General features: G+C 42.4%; 1 protein-coding gene across 2 annotated transcripts in view; it reads left to right on the forward strand.

Annotated features, from left to right (window-relative positions):
• SLC20A2 (solute carrier family 20 (phosphate transporter), member 2) overlaps nucleotides 1–9,183 on the forward strand; it is a 127,042-nt gene that overhangs the window by 36,108 nt on the left and 81,751 nt on the right. The window lies entirely within an intron of this gene.

Below are 9,183 nucleotides of genomic sequence, written 5' to 3' on the forward strand. Positions count from 1 at the left end.
GTATGTTAAAATATTTGATTAATGGATATGGTTTCTGTAAATACAGAAACGTTGTATTGTGTCATTGAGCTTATTTTCTACTATGGTAACCTAACTCTTGAGAAAAAAAAATGTTAAAAGTTAATTCCTGTTATACTCTGTGCTACAAGTTTATTTTGTAGAAAAAATGGAGTGTCAAATGTAATTTTCTTTAATGTACAGATGGACAGTTTTTTATCTTTTTAAGGGGAATTTTGTGCTAAAAAATAAACCCATATACGCCTAAAGAGAAGCACTTTTAAAAATTAATTTAGGAGGAAGGTTTTAGAGAATAATTTAAAGCCTCCTCTTTTAGACTGAGTTAGTTATCAAAAGTAACCAAAGACCATGGGATTCTGTAACCTTAACTGCAGTTCATCTAACACGTTATTGCCAACTTAAATTTGTGCTGAAGAAAACAAAAAATTTTGATATTGAATATTTTAAACTACATTTGAATCACCTTGCTTATTTAGAAGTGTGTTTTCAGTGTGGACTGACTTCATGCCAAACAGTTTGCTTGCAGCAGGGAACCAGGCAGGAATTTCTTCATCAATTGGCAAGTAAATGTATCAGCTTTAGGAATATAGATGTTAATGAAACAATTCTCCTAGGCAATAGGATAGGTGCTTACCAGTTATCTGTGCCTGTCATCTCTAGAGCAAGGAAGGAGGCAGGTCCTCAGTTAGTATTGTGAATGCCATTTTCCTATTTTGAAAAGATGTAGTTAAAGACTTCTTTGTTATTATGTATTGTCTGATTTTAAATGCAAATGACATAAAGTGTCAACAATGAAAGGAAATATTTCAGTGTTCCATTTAATAGGAAAAGAACGAAAGAAAGAAAAGCAGTACTGAGTTCTTGGGCTATTTTTATAAAGAAACTTACTTCATACTTAGTTTTTACTGAGCTGAAGAGAAATTTGCTGTCCAGATGAATTATAATGATAACAGAAGCCTCTAATGTCATCTTCAGCAGTAAAAAGGGTTTTGTTCCAGTAATCCTTCATAATGTATACATTTATCCAAAAAATTCTGACTTATTGCTGTTACTTCTTACTTTTAATTGTTAATAAGGCACCATCAGAATCTCAGTGGAACATTTTTAAAGGTACGCTGTAGTTGGGTATTAGTTTTCAAGCCAGTATTCACTTGACTTATTGTAGTTTTTAGTCCTGCAAAAAGAGAAAAGCTGATTAGAATTTATCCATTGTTTAATTTCACAGACGTTTCTGTAGGTTTTTCTACTACTAGGAAGCGTGTGCTTTATGACGAGTTGCTAAAATGCACATAAACACTTGCGGAGTGTTTGCTTTAATGATTTACGTGCTGTGAGAGTGGCAGCGGTGAGAGAGAGTGGAGATAGTTTTCATTATGTAAGTGTCAGTGCCGGAATTCCTCATGTTTGCCGGTGCTGTGATTCTTTTTGCTGCTTCTACCCCCTGTGCCTGGTGAAATGATGCTGGCTGTGACTGGTTATGACCTTGAGCGACAAATCATGATGAGCTCTATGCAGAGTCACACACGGGGGGCCCAGGTGCCGAGAAACAGGTCAGCCTTGTGGCCTCAGGAGGAGTCCAGGAGCCGAGCCCGCCTGCCCTTGCCCTGCTGTCCCCAGGCGGCAGGTGACCGCACATCTCCCCTGCAGCCCTGTTGGAGCCACTCTCTCCAGCTGCCCGTACTCTTATCCTACTCCTCCATGTCTTAAAATAGTTACAGACCCAGAGGCTCTGACAGAACCGCTGCTGGTTGCAGGAGATTTATTTCACTGTTACTTTCTGCCTAGAGGGATAGCCTTCTGCTCGGAAGCTTTGAGGGGTTTCTCAGGAACACAGAGAGGAAGGTTTTCTCTGGGACCCCTTCACTCACATGAGGTTTTAATGGGTCCCTTGCCTGCATGGCTAAATGGGAACTGCGCTATGTAACAGGTTGCCTTTTGGCTTGGAGCTGGGATGCTCAGTGATCACATCCCTAGAATGTTCTTTCTCTAAAAGAAATCTTGTCGGAAGAGACTATGTTATGTGAGTTCCAGCTGTTCATCTAAAGTGGAAGGAGCAGGAGGGATGCCTTCAGCTTCCGACTGTCTTAAACACAAGTGTAACATAATGGGATATGGCCCTTGGGAGGAAGACTGACTTCTCGAGCATACAGGGGACTGCTGTCATAATTTAGCATGTATTAAGCACCCCACAGCACACACAGTGCACAAGGAAAGCATAGTTCCAACCCACATACTACAACAAGGCAGGACACAGAAACTGGGCCGCTGACATTCAGTAACTACACCGGCAGAAAAAAAATGTGAAAATGAAGAAAAGAGAAACAAAATGAGTGGGGTGGGTTGAGGGTACTTCAGCATTCAGCTCCTCTGGGCTTTTCCCAAAGACGATTAGGACAGATAGCTGTGCCACCTGGGCTGTGCCTTCCCTTTCTCTTCCATAGCTGGGAAGTGATGGGGACAAGTGACAAGACCGACCGCAGAAGCCTTGCTCCCCACTCTTAGTCCTCTGTTGCAATCCTCCTGCAAAGAGGAAAAGCTTCACAGTTTCACTTGCACCTGAAACTATTATTATTATGTGGAGGGGATAGACTTGTTATAAAGTCCAATAAATATCAAAACATCTTTCTCCATAAAATGATATTTAGGTAGAAATCTGGAGTTCCGGATTCTCCCTTCCTGAACTGGTTTGCACTTCAACAAGTTACTTAACCCTGCACTGGTTTAGAATATTGAGTCAACTGTAATATTAGCTAGGGAAATGCCTTCAGCTTCTCAGAAGAAAGGCATTATGAAGGTCTACTGAGCACTACTGCAGCTCGTAAAGGAGTTAGAAGCACATGAATCAGAAGAAGGGCTGATAGGCAGACTTGGGTATTGGAGGGTAATAACGTGAGCAGCCTGCGTGGTTCTGTGAGTCTGTGAGTCCCTCCCCACCCCGTGCCCAACCTCAGCCAATCTCTAAGGTTCTGGGTCTAGTTCATGGCTCCACAATGAAAAGAGACTGGGAGAGGGCTCCACAAAGAACCCCCCAAAAAACAAAACAAAACAAAACAAAAAACAAAAACCATTGAAGGTTGGAAAATGATACCTATGATAAGAGGGTAGGGAACTTCTGTTATTTAGTGTTATGTAGCCTGGAAGAGGAAACGAATGACCGGGAGACTCTTAGATTGTTCTTCAAGTATATGTGTGTCTCAGTGCCAAAGATTGGTGACCCACTGGTATCTATTTCCATCGAGAATGAAAGGGTCAGGTCCAGCAAGGGTTAGGCTGGAACAGAGGTGCTGACAGTGGGGACCCTGTTCCTTCAGCATCAGCACAGCCTGGAAACATGTGAGAAATGCAGAATCTCAGGCCCCACCCAGGCCCTGCTGAATCAGAAACCACGGGGTGGGGCCGGCAGCCTGTGTTAAAAAAGTCTCCCAAGTGATTCTGCTGGATGAGATGCAAAGATGGAGGGTATTATAAAATGGGGAATCTGGATGCCAAAAAATGTAACCCTTTTTCCTGAAGTCATCTAAACATGGTATTATATTTGTTTGCAGTATTTTCAATGTACTCTCTGAAGTCAGGAGATAAATGACCTCTCAGAGTCCCTTCCAGCCCTGACTTTGCTCTGGATTTCCTTTTGTCACTTAGAGAAGATTAATAATTAACCAGGAAAATTTTGCAATTACTTTTCTGAGCTAAGACAGTGTTCCTCTCAAATGAGGCTCACCTGAGATAATGTGAGAATAATATTGTGTTAGCATATGGATCTACTGTATTTTATCATCAGTGTTACCAGATAGACTCTCTCCTCCCCATCTGACCTCACAGCCACCTGAAGGGGATCTGGGCAGTGTTAGTGAGTAGCCCATACGGGGGGTAGGGAGTTTAATGTTGGCTCATGAGCACTTTATATCACAGACTGCGGCCAGGTTGGTCCCTGTCTTCACACAGCCCATTTCAGAAGAGAGGGGGCTGCAGGGAAAGTTGGACCCTACCCATTACACCCTAGGAGCAGGAAGCAACATAGAAGGCCCTAACAAATCCAAGCACAGTGGAATGTATTATCTGTGTGTCAGCTCTCCACTAGAGATAGAGGAGAGGGACACATTTCATCTCAACATTTTTGTATCTACAACAAATAGCCCAGTGGCACACATAGGATGGACTTAATACAAATAAATTCTAATTCCATTGGAATGGCTAAGGCCACAAGTAAGTGCTCTGCTTTCTCCTCTGTAATGAGTTCTCTAGAGTCAGGAAGGTGGCCATTCTCACCTTTTCCGATCAAAACAGTTACTCCTAGGAGTCCCGTATTCATCTCTCTGGTCTCTCTTCCACCCACCTTTATTTACACATAATAGAAATGCATCTGAATTTAGTTATGCCTGTGCCCTTTTGTATACTTTCCTTTGTGCTTTCGCTTGACAGAAGTGTCTCCGGTTGAAAACACAGGCTGCTGAGAGTGTCTATTCATTATACTTTGTATAGCATTTAGGACAATAAAACCTTTTTGTGATCATAATGAAGAAAGGGCTCGCTGAGGACGTTTTAAAAAGTGTTACACTTCCTGCAGGAGCTAGGTTTTTAAAAATAATAATAATAAAGATAAAAATAAAAACTGTCACACAAGTAACGCACTGCCATGTCTGAAAAAGACCCGCCTTACCTTAGCTAGGGAATTTTGGCCCTAATATTCCAGCACTTGAAAATGGGATCTGGCCAGGTGCGGTGGCTAACGCCTGTATTCCCAGCACTTTGGGAAGCCACGGCAGGCGGATTACTTGGGGTCAGGAGTTCGACTCCAGCCAGACCAATGTGGTGAAACCCCCTCTCTACCAAAAATACAAAAATTAGCCAGGCGCGGTGGTGCACGCCTGTAATCCCAGCTACTCGGGAGGCTGAAGTAGGAGAATAGCTTGAACCTGGGAGGTGGAGGTTGCAGTGAGCCAAGATCGCATCACTACACGCCAGCCTGGGCAACAGAACAAGACTCTGTCTGGGAAAAAAAAAAAAAAAAGGGAGGGATCTGTAGAATCCTTGGCTTTTATAGCATAGTTAATTACATGTTTGCAGAGTATTGAAAATTGCCTCAGGTGAGAAAAGACTGGTGAGGACAGTTTGAGCCAAACTCTAGTTTGCCTGGTCATAAGATATTGATGTTACTATTCAGTCTTTCAATCTTTCAACCTCATTATGTTTCAAACAACTGACCTCTCAGACATGAGGCTGCATGCACTGTTATTTTCTACATCTGTGTCTGTTTTCAGAACATATGAGGCCCAGTGAACATGGTGGCTGTACAGAGATAAGATCTACGTGTCTCCTCACTCCAGAGAGCACAGGGAGCTGATCTTAACCCTGAATGAGCCTTTCAATATAAGTAGAGTCTGTGAAACCCATGAACTTCCAATAACTATATAGCCAGTAGGTAACATTCCATGTGTCTGTTTAATTTGGTTCTTAATAATGGCAGCCAAAAAGCTATTTTCATTTCTGTACAAAGAGGAATTACAAATAGTCATTCTTTTCTTGGTATTTCTTCCTTGGAAAAATCACATTTCTAAAATCAATCTGTAGCTAGTTCACAAATGTGTCATTAAAAATAAGAGAGGTGGCCGGGCGTGGTGGCTCACAGCTGTAATCCCAGCACTTTGGGAGGCCAAGGTGGGCGGATCACGAGTCAGGAGATCGAGACAATTCTGGGTAACACAGTGAAACCCCATCTCTACTAAAAAAAAAAACAAAAAAAACAAAAAAAAAATTAGCCAAGTGTGGTGGCACGTGCCTGTAGTCCCAGCTAGTCGGAAGACTAGGGCAGGAGAATCGCTTGAACCCATGAAACAGAGGTTGCAGGGAGCCGAGATTGCACCATTGCACTCCAGCCTGGGTGACAGAGCAAGACCCTATCTCAAAAAAAATAAATAAATAAGAGTGGTTAAGTGGTTTGGGATAAACTTTGTCTCATTATAGCTGTCCAGTAAAAAAAAATTAAACTTGAAGAAAAAGGTAAAAAAATATATTTTACTTATTATTAGACTGTATAAGATTTATGGACCTAATAATTGAATACAATATCCCCAGAAACAGCCTAGTAAGTTACTGATTAAATAATTTATGGTATTTCCATAGCATAGAACACTATGCAGCCATTCGGAATGATGGCGTTAGATGTACATCAAGTAAAAACCAGCAGGTTACAAAGCATTATGTGTTTATGACCCCATTTTTATAAAAGCAAGGCACATGTATGTATGTACCTGAGAAAAGAATGTTGCATTTATTATGAGCAATAACTATCTCTAGGAGGTGAGCTTATATGTGATTTTCACCCCTTCTTTTTGGTTACCTGTATGTTAATTTTTTTCTTCAGTGAGCATAGATTACTTATGTAATAATTGAAAACTTTCTTTTTAAAAAATAACTTTTAATTCATTTTTATTTTGACTTTTATATTTTATTTAATTCGGCAGTGGCCTCTCAGTTGGCTCATATAAGTAGAGCCTAGTCCAGCTGATAAAGCTAGTACACCAATACATTAATTGTGGTTATTTTGCAGTAATGGGCCAGTAGCATTTTTCCTTGTTTTACTTTCCCATTTTCTATATTTATCAAATTTTTTGTGAGCACATATTATTATTATTGTGAGTTTTGAGACAGGGTCTCATTCTGTCATCCAGGCTGAAGTAAGAAGTGCCATCAGGGCTCACGGCAGCCTTGACTTCCCGAACTCGAGTGATCCTCCCACCGCAGCCTGCCAAGTAGCTGGGACTACCAGCACACACCACCACACCTGGCTAATTTTTTAAATGTTTTATAGAGATGGGGGTCTCACTATGTTGCCCAGACTGGTCTTGAACTCCTGAACTGAAGCAATCCTCCTGCCTTACTCTCCCAAAGTGCTGTGGTTACAGAGGTGAGCCACCATGCCCAGCCAATATTATTTTTACACTGGAAAAATCTGATTCATTTCTAAGGCAGAGACTTGGGATCATGGCTTTTGGAAAGACACCCACATAAACTGATGTGTAGTGGTCACTGAAAAAGGTTAAATTCTGTTAATCCTGGAGTATTAGAGGTATCCAGCAAGTGTCTGCTTTCATTACCACACTGGATCTTAACAAACTCTATAATCTGATCTCAAATTGGCCAGGATCTCAGACTCAGTATTATTTGGAGAGCAATGGCAGCAAGCTGGGGACCTGAGCATATTTTTAAGTCAATTAAAATAACACTTCTGGTGTTATGATTATCCATTAAAATTTCTGAAGGGCCCAGAGTTCAGAATGTTAAATTCAAAGCAGTGAATGATGGAACCATGTGCAGTAGGCCTCAGGTAATAAAATTTTGAGTGACAGTGATGAGGGATGATGGAAAGAACGAATCCCCTAGCCAGTGTTTCCAGGGCACTTATCTGTGTAGTATCACGGTGTATCTCACCAGTGTTCACTACATGTGAGAACACTTTGAGAAAGTCCTGGCTCCCTCAGTCACTTCTGCCAGACGCTGCCAGTATGTCCTCATGGCCTTAATCAGAAGGTTATTTTAGGTAACCGTTTTGGTGCTTGTGGCACTTGATTTAAGAAAATCTGGAACAAAGATTGTGGAAAATCTTGAACAAAGTGGGGCTTCCCACCAAAGCAGGCCCCCCTTTCCACTTGCTTTACACAGTGCCGCATGAGAGGAAGTAGTTTTGATGGTCATTGAGAGAGGCTCTCCTAAGCCTGGGCCTAGAGCAAAATGGCATTTGTCACTAGGTTTCCTTTTGGGCATTGAGGCTGAAATTCAGACTGGATTGAATCTGCTTTCAACAGGACTAAGCCTTAAACTTAATTGAAAACCAAGGCCGGGCGCGGTGGCTCACGCCTGTAATCCCAGCACTTTGGGAGGCCGAGGCAGATCATGAGGTCATGAGATCGAGACCATCCTGGCTAACATGGTGAAACCCTGTCTCTACTAAAAATACAAAAAATTAGCAGGGCGCATGGTGGCGGGCGCCTGTAGTCCCAGCTACTCGGGAGGCTGAGGCAGGAGAATGGCGTGAACCCCGGAGGCGGAGCTTGCAGTGAGCCGAGATGGCGCCACTGCGCACCAGCCTGGGCAACAGAGCGAGACTCCGTCTCGGGGAAAAAAAAAAAAAGAAAAGAAAACCAAGTGCCTTGATAAACTAAAAGGAATCTGGAATCATGTGCTACCATGTTTTGGCCTAGCCTTTAGTTTAGAGCCTTTGTTACTCATAGAAGAGTGTTTCCTGGAATGCTCGGAACTGAGAAAGCTGGTTTTTCAAGTTTTGTCTTTACATTTGTCATCCATATAAGGAATGCTCTTCTTTTTATGCTCACCTTCCTTTCTTCATCGTCTTGTGTCTTTCTACTGCAATTATATGAGAGGAGTAGTCATGACATTCCTCTCTGCAGTATTACTTCCTTAGGAAGTGAAGACACGCCTTGCATGGGCGCATCTTCATTTTCTTTTTTCTTTTTTTTGAGGCAGAGTCTTGTTCTGTCACCCAGGCTGGAGTGCAATGGCACGATCTCAGCTCACTGCAACCTCTGCCTCCTGGGTTCAAGCAGTTCTCTTGCCTCAGCCTCCTGAGTATCTGGGATTAACAGGCGCCCACTACCACTCCCAGCTAATTTTTTGTATCTTTAGAAGAGACAGGGTCTCACCATGTTGGCTAGGCTGGTCTTGAACTCCTGACCTCGTGATCCTCCGGCCTTGGCCTCCCACGTGCTGGGATTATAGTCCTGAGCCACTGCGCTCAGCCAGGCACATCTTCATTTTCTTTGGGGGGAAGAAAGAGGTGTGGGTGAACACCTTCACTCATCAGTCAGATATTCAATGAATCAAGTACTGTTCCCAGTGAGATTGTGGGGGGACAGTTCCCAGGACATCAGCATGTCCTGGCTGCCAAGTAGTTCCAACTGAGTTGAGTCCCAAAGCTCTCCTGCATACCATGTGAGTGTAGATGTGCACAATGCCACATCAAGATGGAATAGTAGGTGTTAAAATTTGGTTACTTGGCAAGTTGAATGCCTTAAAAGAAGAGTCTTCTTACTTCCTTAGAAGGGATAGAGCCAGATAAAAAGGATTTTCTGAGATTGTAGACTATGTTGGACAAGGCGGGAAAACTGGTGGTCATCAAGAGAAAGAGAGTGACTTTTTTTTTTTTTTTTT

The sequence above is a fragment of the Colobus angolensis genome, unplaced genomic scaffold (assembly GCF_000951035.1).
Source record: "Colobus angolensis palliatus isolate OR3802 unplaced genomic scaffold, Cang.pa_1.0 Scaffold52, whole genome shotgun sequence".
NCBI classification, from domain to species: domain Eukaryota; kingdom Metazoa; phylum Chordata; class Mammalia; order Primates; family Cercopithecidae; genus Colobus; species Colobus angolensis.